The following is a 9,588-nucleotide window of genomic DNA, read 5'->3' as shown; positions in this document are numbered from 1 at the left end:
GCTCAGTGAGAGAGAGTCCAGCTCACAGCCTGTGTCCACTGCCACTGGGTGGAAAACTACCGGGGTCCAGCCACGTTTTGATCCAGGGATTCCCTCAGGAGGAACGACGTCAGTGATAAGCAAAGAGAGAGAGAGGAATAGAATCAGTTCAGGTCAGTTCAGTCGCTCAGTCGTGTCCGACTCTTTGTGACCCCATGAATCGCAGGCCTCCCTGTCCATCACCAACTCCCGGAGTCCACTCAGACTCATGTCCATTGAGTCAGTGATGCCATCCAGTCATCTCATCCTGGGTCGTCCCCTTCTCCTCCTGCCCCCAATCCCTCCCAGCATCAGAGTCTTTTCCAATGAGTCAACTCTTTGCATGAGGTGGCCAAAGTACTGGAGTTTCAGCTTTAGCATCATTCTTTCCAAAGAAATCCCAGGGTCAATCTCCTTCAGAATGGACTGGGTTGATCTCCTTGCAGTCCAAGGGACTCTCAAGAGTCTTCTCCAACACCACAGTTCAAAAGCATCAATTCTTCAGCGCTCAGCCTTCTTCACAGTCCAACTCTCACATCCATACATGACCACAGGAAAAACCATAGCCTTGACTAGATGGACCTTAGTCAGCATAGTAATGTCTCTGCTTTGAATATACTATCTAGGGTGGTCATAACTTTTCTTCCAAGGAGTAAGTGTCTTTTAATTTCATGGCTGCAGTCACCATCTGCAGTGATTTTGGAGCCCCTCCCCCAAAATAAAGTCTGACACTGTTTCCACTGTTTCCCCATCTATTTCCCATGAAGTGATGGGACCGGATGCCATGATCTTCGTTTTCTGAATGTTGAGCTTTAGGCCAACGTTTTCACTGTCCTTTCACTTTCATCAAGAGGCTTTTTAGTTCCTCTTCACTTTCTGCCATAAGGGTGGTGTCAACCGCATATCTGAGGTTATTGACATTTCTCCCGGCAATCTTGATTCCAGCTTGTGTTTCTTCCAGCCCAGCGTTTCTCATGATGTACTCTGCATAGAAGTTAAATAAGCAGGGTGACAATATACAGCCTTGACGTACTCCTTTTCCTATTTGGAACCAGTCTGTTGTTCCATGTCCAGTTCGAACTCTTGCTTCCTGACCTGCATACAGGTTTCTCAAGAGGCAGGTCAGGTGGTCTGTTATTCCCATCTCTTTCAGAATTTTCCACAGTTTATTGTGATTCACACAGTCAAAGGCTATGGCATAATCAACAAAGCAGAAATAGATGTTTTTCTGGAACTCTCTTGCTTTTTCCATGATCCGGTGGATGTTGGCAATTTGATATCTGGTTCCTCTGCCTTCTCTAAAACCAGCTTGAACATCAGGAATTTCATGGTTCAGGTATTGCTGAAGCCTGGCTTGGAGAATTTTGAGCATTACTTTACTAGCATGTGAGATGAGTGCAATTGTGCAGTAGTCTGGGCATTCTTTGGCATTGCCTTTCTTTGGAATTGGAATGAAAACTGACCTTTTCCAGTCCTGTGGCCCCTGCTGAATTTTCCAAATTTGCTAGCCATGATGGTCAACAAAAGAGTCCGAAATGCAGTACTTGGATGCAGTCTCAAAAACGACAGAATGATCTCAGTTCGTCTCCAAGGCAAACCATTCAATATCACAGTTATCCAAGTCTATGCCCCAACCAGTAATGCTGAAGAAGCTGAAGTTGAACAGTTTTATGAAGACCTACAAGACCTTTTAGAACTAACACCCAAAAAAGATGTCCTTTTCATTATAGGTGACTGGAATGCAAAAGTAGGAAGTCAAGAAACACCTGGAGTAACAGGCAAGTTTGGCCTTGGAATGTGGAATGAAGCAGGGCAAAGACTAATAGAGTTTTGCCAAGAAAATGCACTGGTCATAGCAAAGATCCTCTTCCAACAACACAAGAGAAGACTACACATGGACATCACCAGATGGTCAACACCAAAATCAGATTGATTATATTCTTTGCAGCCAAAGATGGAGAAGCTCTATACAGTCAACAAAAACAAGACCAGGAGCTGACTGTGGCTCAGATCATGAACTCCTTATTACCAAATTCAGACTCAAATTGAAGAAAGTAGGGAAAACCGCTAGACCATTCAGGTATGACCTAAATCAAATCCCTGATGATTATACAGTGGAAGTGAGAAATAGATTTAAGGGCCTAGATCTGATAGATAGAGTGCCTGATGAACTATGGAATGAGGTTGGTGACATTGTACAGGAGACAGGGATCAAGACCATCCCCATGGAAAAGAAATGCAAAAAAGCAAAATGGCTGTCTGGGGAGGGCTTACAAATAGCTGTGATAAGAAGAGAGGCAAAAAGCAAAGGAGAAAAGGAAAGATATAAGCATCTGAATGCAGAGTTCCAGAGAATAGCAAGAAGAGATAAGAAAGCCTTCCTCAGTGATCAATGCAAAGAAATAGAGGAAAACAACAGAATGGGAAAGACTAGAGATCTCTTTAAGAAAATTAGAGATACCAAGGGAACATTTCATGCAAAGATGGGCTCGATAAAGGACAGAAATGGTCTGGACCTAACAGAAGCAGAAGATATTAAGAAGAGGTGGAAAGAATACACAGAAGAACTGTACAAAAAAGATCTTCATGACCCAGATAATCATGATAGTGTGATCACTCATCTAGAGCCAGACATCTTGGAATGTGAAGTCAAGTGGGCCTTAGAAAGCATCACTATGAACAAATCTAGCGGAGGTGATGGAATTCCAGTTGAGCTATTTCAAATCCTGAAAGAGGAATAGAATAGAGGCTGATATTCCTTCATTTACAGAGAAAGCCAATAAAGCCCCAAGACAAGGGACTTGCACCGTTCATGTAGGCCGTAGGCGCCCTCCCAGTCTCCCGAGGAAGTGAAGACGCAGAGCGCCTTCCCGTGCAGGTCTTAGAAGCCCAGGCAAATAAGTGAACACAGAGGGCTCCTGTGCTCCAAGAGATCAGCCTGAAAAGAGAGTAAGAGAGAGAAAGAAACAAAGAAAGAAAGAAAGATACAGGGGAACCAGGCTTTCGTGGAACTGGTCCGTTTCTTTATTTGTCAGGGGAGCTTTTATACTTTAAGTTGTACATAGAGATAAATGTAAGAAGCAGAGTCACGCAGGGTCAGCTGCTCTGACCCTTATCTAAAGACAGAGTGTTCTTTGCATACCTTTGTTCTTACAAGGGTCTTACGTTTTTTCATAATATCTTCTGGTCTGGAGACCGCTTAACATTTTATGGCCCCATCTTTCTTTCTATTGATAAAGTTTAGTCAATCAGAAAACTTGTTTTCCCATAAGATCTGCTTAGTCTTAAGATAGTGATAAAGTTACATTCTTACATAGCAAGGATACAACGATTTATAACAAAGAAAGAGAAGTATAGTGATTTATAACAAAGACAAAATTCATTAACTCAAAAGTCTAGTATTGTTAACATCAAAACTACTATATTTCTTTTTCTACATTCCAATTACATTGATTAACATACTCCCAGGTGCCTAAAGGGTATGGAGGCCTGGCAGCAATCATTAACTCAGCAATGAAACCCTTCACCAACATGATTTTTATCTTTAGAAAAGCCCTATGCTAACTAAGACTTTCAAAATACTCCAAACTCTCTGTGCTGTTTATGGTTGAGAGGTTGTGAACAATCATGTGCGTAGTAGCAAGAGTGTGGATAAACCTGTCACACAAGCTAGACTGCCAGCAGAGAGGTTTGAGCTGAGACACTCCTTTATATGCAGGAGACTATTAACTGGAGCTCTAAGTTAATTTTCCAGAGAAAGGTGGTCGGGGATAGCCCCTGTTAATGTCAGAAGAGTGTAGTATAACAGACAGATTTTGGTTTTGGAAGTAGATGCTCGAGGAGATCCAGGGGACCCCATCAGGAGATGCTTGAGTCCTGATCCGCCTTGCCTGTCAGGCCTCTTCCTCAGGACCTTGTCATGGGTGGGGTCGGGGAGTCCCTCGAGTTCTGATCTGCCTTTGCCCGTCAGGTCTCTTCCTCATGACCTTTGCCATGGGTGGGATCTCCCGTGCTGGCTCCCGGCAGAAAACGCCATCCAGCAAACAAAGATGAGATTAAGGAGAAGGCCCTTGTGTCAAGAGGACACAGAGCTAGAAACAGCGTTCAAGGCTGGCTCAAGGCAGGAGTGAGCTGGCGAGTTTCCTCAACAGCCAAAGACTTCTGATTGCCCCAGATGGCCTGCTCCTCTGACCAGCATTCCCCTTAGGGCAAATTAGAATAAGAGTGTTTGTAAGGCTCCAGCTGAGTAGAGACAACGTCCACCCTTTGCTTTTTTGCCTCAGAAGGAGACTGGTGCTGTTGGACTTTCCATTGACCCCCAGTGACAAGAATATTCAGGTGAGCGATTGGTCAAAAGAGGGTTTATCTTTTACTAATGAGAGAGGGAGCCTGGGACTAGGAAAAAGAGAGATCCGTCAGTGTCATTAAAAAAGGATTCATTTTTTGTGTGGCCAATTTGGTTTTAAAAACAAGGTTTGTTAAGCCACAAGCATGGAGTAATGTAGGTTAAACTGAGATGGCCCTGTCTGCAAGTGTATTTGTTGGCTTACTGTCTGAAGCTAGACACCCATGTATGTGCAGAAACTACAGTAACCTTCCTTTTTGTGCAGGCTAAAAAGAAAATTTCAATCCAGACACAACTTCAAAAGTGAGTTTCTGACAGCAAAATCAGAACGTTCTTCTATGCTTCCCTTTTAAAAGGTAAAGGTAAGTGACTTAACCTTTTAAAATGACTTTTAATGCAGAAAAACTACACCTGCCAATAAGCTGTAAAGAGGCTCTAAACATGCAAAGTTATGCAGAAATGAAGAGTGAAACTGTGTGAATTCTTAGCTTTAAAATTTTAAATTAAGGTTTCTGAGTGGAGAGCCTGTGTTGCTCCCTGAGACCAGTCCAGGTCTCATTTCTGCAGGAGAAAGGGGCATGATAGTTTTCTCATGTCTAGGTCAGTGCAAGGTTAAATGCACTGACTTTGTGAATAACGAAGGGCTTCCTATCAAAATGCTTGCTCAGTTCAGGATGAGGGGTGTCTGTCCTCTGTCTTAAGGAAGGACTCAAGGGTTTGGCTGGCATCCAGAGGAGTCTGGGGCAGGGCCAAGAGGGAGCTGGGAGGAAGGACCGTTGGCTCCGTGGTTAGTGCCAGAGCTTGATCTGGGCGGGTGCTCAGGAGCCCCCCAGCGCTGCCTCCCATCTGGGAGTTTGTTAGAAAGCAGGACTGGGCCTTTAAGAGCATCTTGTGTGTATCTTGTCTGCTAACAGCCTGTTGATTGTTTGCTAATCTTCCTGCTGAGTTAGTTACTTCATGGAGCTCACTCCCTGCTACAGTGTTGAAATTAGCATTCAGAGATTAAAAAGAAAATTGTGTGTTTCACAATGTATAAATATGTATGTGTGTGCTCAGTCGTGTCTGACTCTTTGTGACCCCGTGAACCATTAGGCTCCTGTGTCCATGGGATTCTCCAGGCAAGAATACTGGAGTGGGTTGCCTTTTTCTACTCCAGGGGGTCTTCCTGACCCAAGGATCAAATTTGGGTCTCCTGCATTGGCAAGTGGATTCTTTACCACTGTGCCACCTGGGAAGCCCATGTGTAGCTTTTCCCCACAAAACTAAGTGCAAAATATCATTAACAAAAGGTGACAGTTCGTAAGAAGTATTTGACACAGTCATACAAACATGCATCTCGGTTTACAAAGCCTTGGAACATTTTCAAAATGTCCGCTAGTTTTCTCCCCTGTGAACTTTAGAATCTTACTCATTTTTCTTTGCATTTAAATGTGACTGTAACAGGCAAGTTTGATGATCTCCCGTCCACTAAGTATCATTCCCTGCAAGCACAAGGATGACAATGATGAGTATAAAACACCAGTGAGCCAGACGGCATAGATGGACGAGCAGGCACACTGCAGGGCTGAGCAGGCTCAGCACAGTGTGGAGAGCAGTGTGCGCACCAGGACCCTGAGCTCAGACTTGCAAGTGGGATGACAGTCTGCCCTGGAAGTAAGAGTTCCTCTGCCCTTGATGGAAGTAGGGCAGCCTATGTCCCACCACTCTGGTGCAGAGCTGCAGGCTGTGCTCGGGTGCGGAGAGCAGTCCACGGGGTATCTGGAAGGGTTCTGCAGGGTGTCGGGGGACAGTGAGGGGTGGGCGTCCACGGGGTGAGATGGGACAGTGAGGGGAGGGCGTCCATGAGGCATCAGGGACAGAGGGGAAGGTGTCCACAGGGCATCAGGGGAGAGTGTGGGGAGGGCGTCCACGGGCCATGAGGGGACAGTGAGGGGAGGGTGTCCATGGGGCGTCTGGGGAGAGTGTGGGGAGGGCGTCCACGGGGCATCAGGGACAGTGAGGGGAGAGCGTCCACGGGGCATGAGGGGAGAGTGTGGGGAGGGCATCCACGGGGCATGAGGGGACAGTGAGGGGAGGGCGTCCACGGGGCATGAGGGGAGAGTGTGGGGAGGGCGTCCACGGGCCATGAGGGGACAGTGAGGGGAGGGCGTCCACGGGGCGTCAGGGGAGAGTGTGGGGAGGGCGTCCACGGGGCATCAGGGACAGTGAGGGGAGGGCGTCCACGGGGCATGAGAGGAGAGTGTGGGGAGGGCGTCCACGGGGCATGAGGGGACAGTGAGGGGAGGGCGTCCACGGGGCATGAGGGGAGAGTGTGGGGAGGGCATCCACGGGCCATGAGGGGACAGTGAGGGGAGAGTGTCCATGGGGCGTCTGGGGAGAGTGTGGGGAGGGCGTCCACGGGGCATCAGGGACAGCAAGGGGAGGGCGTCCATGGGGCATCAGGGACAGCGAGGGGAGGGCATCCACAGGGTGTCAGGGGAGAGTGTGGGGAGGGCGTCCATGGGCCGTGAGAGGACAGTGAGGGGAGGGTGTCCATGGGGCGTCTGGGGAGAGTGTGCGGAGGGTGTCCACGGGGCGTGAGGGGACAGAGAGGGGAGGGCGTCCACGGGGCGTGAGGGGACAGAGAGGGGAGGGCGTCCACGGGGCATCAGGGACAGTGAGGGGAGGGCGTCCACGGGGCATCAGGGACAGCGAGGGGAGGGCGTCCACGGGGCATCAGGGACAGCGAGGGGAGGGCGTCCACGGGGCATCAGGGACAGCGAGGGGAGGGCGTCCACGGGGCATCAGGGACAGCGAGGGGAGGGCGTCCACGGGGTGTCAGGGGAGAGTGTGGGGAGGGCGTCCACGGGGCGTCTGGGGAGAGTGTGCGGAGGGTGTCCACGGGCCGTGAGGGGACAGTAAGGGGAGGGCGTCCACGGGGCGTGAGGGGGCAGTGAGGGGAGCGTGTCCATGATGTGTCAGGGGACAGTGTGGGGAAGGCGCCCACGGGATACTGGGGACATGGAGTGCTTTTCCTTGGGAATGGCCCCGAGGAGAAGGTGCCGCTCTTTCTGCAGCGTGTTGTCAGGGTGTGCCACGGTGAAGTCATGGAGAGCATCCAGGTTCTTACCTCCCTTAGACAGTCTACTGCAAAAGTGAAACCTGTTGTACTTGGGTGTAAATCACATTCTTATTTCTGAAGTCCGTTCTTTTCAGCAAATTCTTTACTTGGAACCATGCCACTTTCTGTGAGATCCGCTCTTTCGGGAATACGAGGGTTTGAAGGGGCTCATGTATGTCACAGAAATGGTCAGTCATGTCTTCAGAACGGCTCTTGTCTCTCTTCTCTCTGCTCCGTTCAGTTCAGTCAGCTCAGTTGCTCAGTCGGGTCCGACTCTTTGCGACCCCATGAACCGCAGCACACCAGGCCTCCCTGTCCATCACCAACTCCTGGAGTCCACCCAAACCGATGTCCATTGAGTCGGTGATGCCATCCAACCATCTCATCCTCTGTCGTCCTCTTCTCCTCTTTCCCAGTATCAGGGTCTTTTCAAACAAGTCAGGTCTTCGCATCAGGTGGCCAAAGTATTGGAGTTTCAGCTTCAACATCAGTCCTTCCAATGAACATCCAGGACTGCTCTCCTTTAGGATGGACTGGTTGGATCTCCTTGCAGTCCAAGGGACTATCATTTCTATTTCCTAAGAATGAAGATAAAGACAGGGGGCACTTTTGAGACCGGAGACATCAGTCCGCATGGCCCAGTCAAATCTGGGGACACTTCTGAGACCAGCGTGGAGGGAAATTGTCTCATCTGAGGTAGCTCTATGTCATCAGGCAGTTCCACAAGAACAGCCAGTCCATTCTGGCCCAATGGTTCACGATGACGACACTGCTTCCTCCAGGAACAGATGCGTCACCTGTAAAAGGGAATAACCTTTACACCAAACATGGTCTCCAGCAATGCCGCAGGTAGGGTGAGCCAGGTGCCACAAGACGGTTGTTGATCCAGCGATACCAAGATGGGTTTACAAAAGTAAAAAGGGATCAGCATGAAAATGCTTCTGAAATAGCTTCCTCCAAACATCTCTCTCCGTGACGCTACGATTCTGTGACCAGCAGCGGGCAGTGCATGAGGCCGTGCGGAGCTCGTGGGCGAGCTGGAGAATCTGGGCGGGGAGCGTCCCAGCCTCCGTGCAGAACCCACTGTTGACTCATCCCCTGTATGAAATGAAGGGTTTGAGCGCATCAGCTGGTACAAGGCCCAGAGAGCAGGTGAGGACAAGCTGGGAGGGTGGCAAGGGGGCCTCGTGGCCACCGGGGAGCTTGGGGGCACTGAGCGCGGGGAGTGGGTATTAGCAAGGACTCCAAGCTTTGCGGGGACGTCTTTCCCAGTCAGGGCACTTGGCAAAAGATAACGGATGGATCGCCCGGGCCTGGAGTTCTGCTCGATGTGAGTGATAATAGGTCCCCAGAGCAAGAAATTGGTGAGAATCACTGTGTCTGGATTTTCGCAGGGCAGAGGTACAACCATCCGAGGGCTGGGGGCTGACTGCACTTTGGAGGGTGCTTGTTCTAGTCCCGCCTGTACTGACTTCTCTCCAGTCTTGACATGCAGAGCATCAGGAGCTGTCAGAACACACGTTTAGAGGAAGTCACTGTGAGAATGGGAAGGGGCAGGACTCTGCAGAAATGGGGATGAGGAGGCAGAGCTGCGCCCGAGGGAGGGTGGAGCCTGGAGTCGCAGGAGGCCCCCAGGCTGAGGGGTGGGGGTTGTGTGTGAGGCCTGAGCAGTTTACTCAGGGAGTCCGCTCCTTCCTCCTGGGGGGCCGTCAGCTCCAGGACCCCCCAGGCTCTCCATCACCTTCCACTGTCTTCACGCTGATCAGGTGCTGCTGGAGATCACCGCTGGATCGCATTCCACTGGGGGAGGCTACACCGGCTTCTGGATAGTTTCCCCAGGAATGAGAGAGCGGGTCAAGGGAGGTTTGACCAGGGAGGGGCATTTTCTGGAAGGTTATGAAAGTGAACCAAGAACCTGCAGGAAGGCGCCCTGCCCGGGGAACTCTGGGCCATGGTGGAAGCTCACACCCGTCTGTCACTCCCCTCTGAGGGCCATGCTGGGAGCATCTCTCAGAGCTTCCCACCACAGAGCAGCCGCTGCCTCCTCTTTCAAAGAGGCTGTTGCTCCTTTCCCATCTTAGTCTTAGTGCTTCTGTTTCTGAAACATTTAAAATAGTCACCGATT

The 9,588-nt window shown here is 49.9% G+C and overlaps 1 pseudogene; it reads right to left on the bottom strand.

The window, feature by feature from the left end:
• Positions 1-7,320: 7,320 nt before the first annotated feature.
• LOC138097733 (lysocardiolipin acyltransferase 1-like) lies at positions 7,321-9,259 on the bottom strand (annotated as a pseudogene).
• Between the last annotated feature and the right edge of the window lie 329 nt (positions 9,260-9,588).

Source organism: Capricornis sumatraensis, chromosome 21 (genome assembly GCF_032405125.1).
Source record: "Capricornis sumatraensis isolate serow.1 chromosome 21, serow.2, whole genome shotgun sequence".
NCBI lineage: Eukaryota > Metazoa > Chordata > Mammalia > Artiodactyla > Bovidae > Capricornis > Capricornis sumatraensis.
The sequence above is the reverse complement of the archived record's forward strand: the minus strand, read 5'-3'. Positions and strand labels throughout refer to the sequence as shown.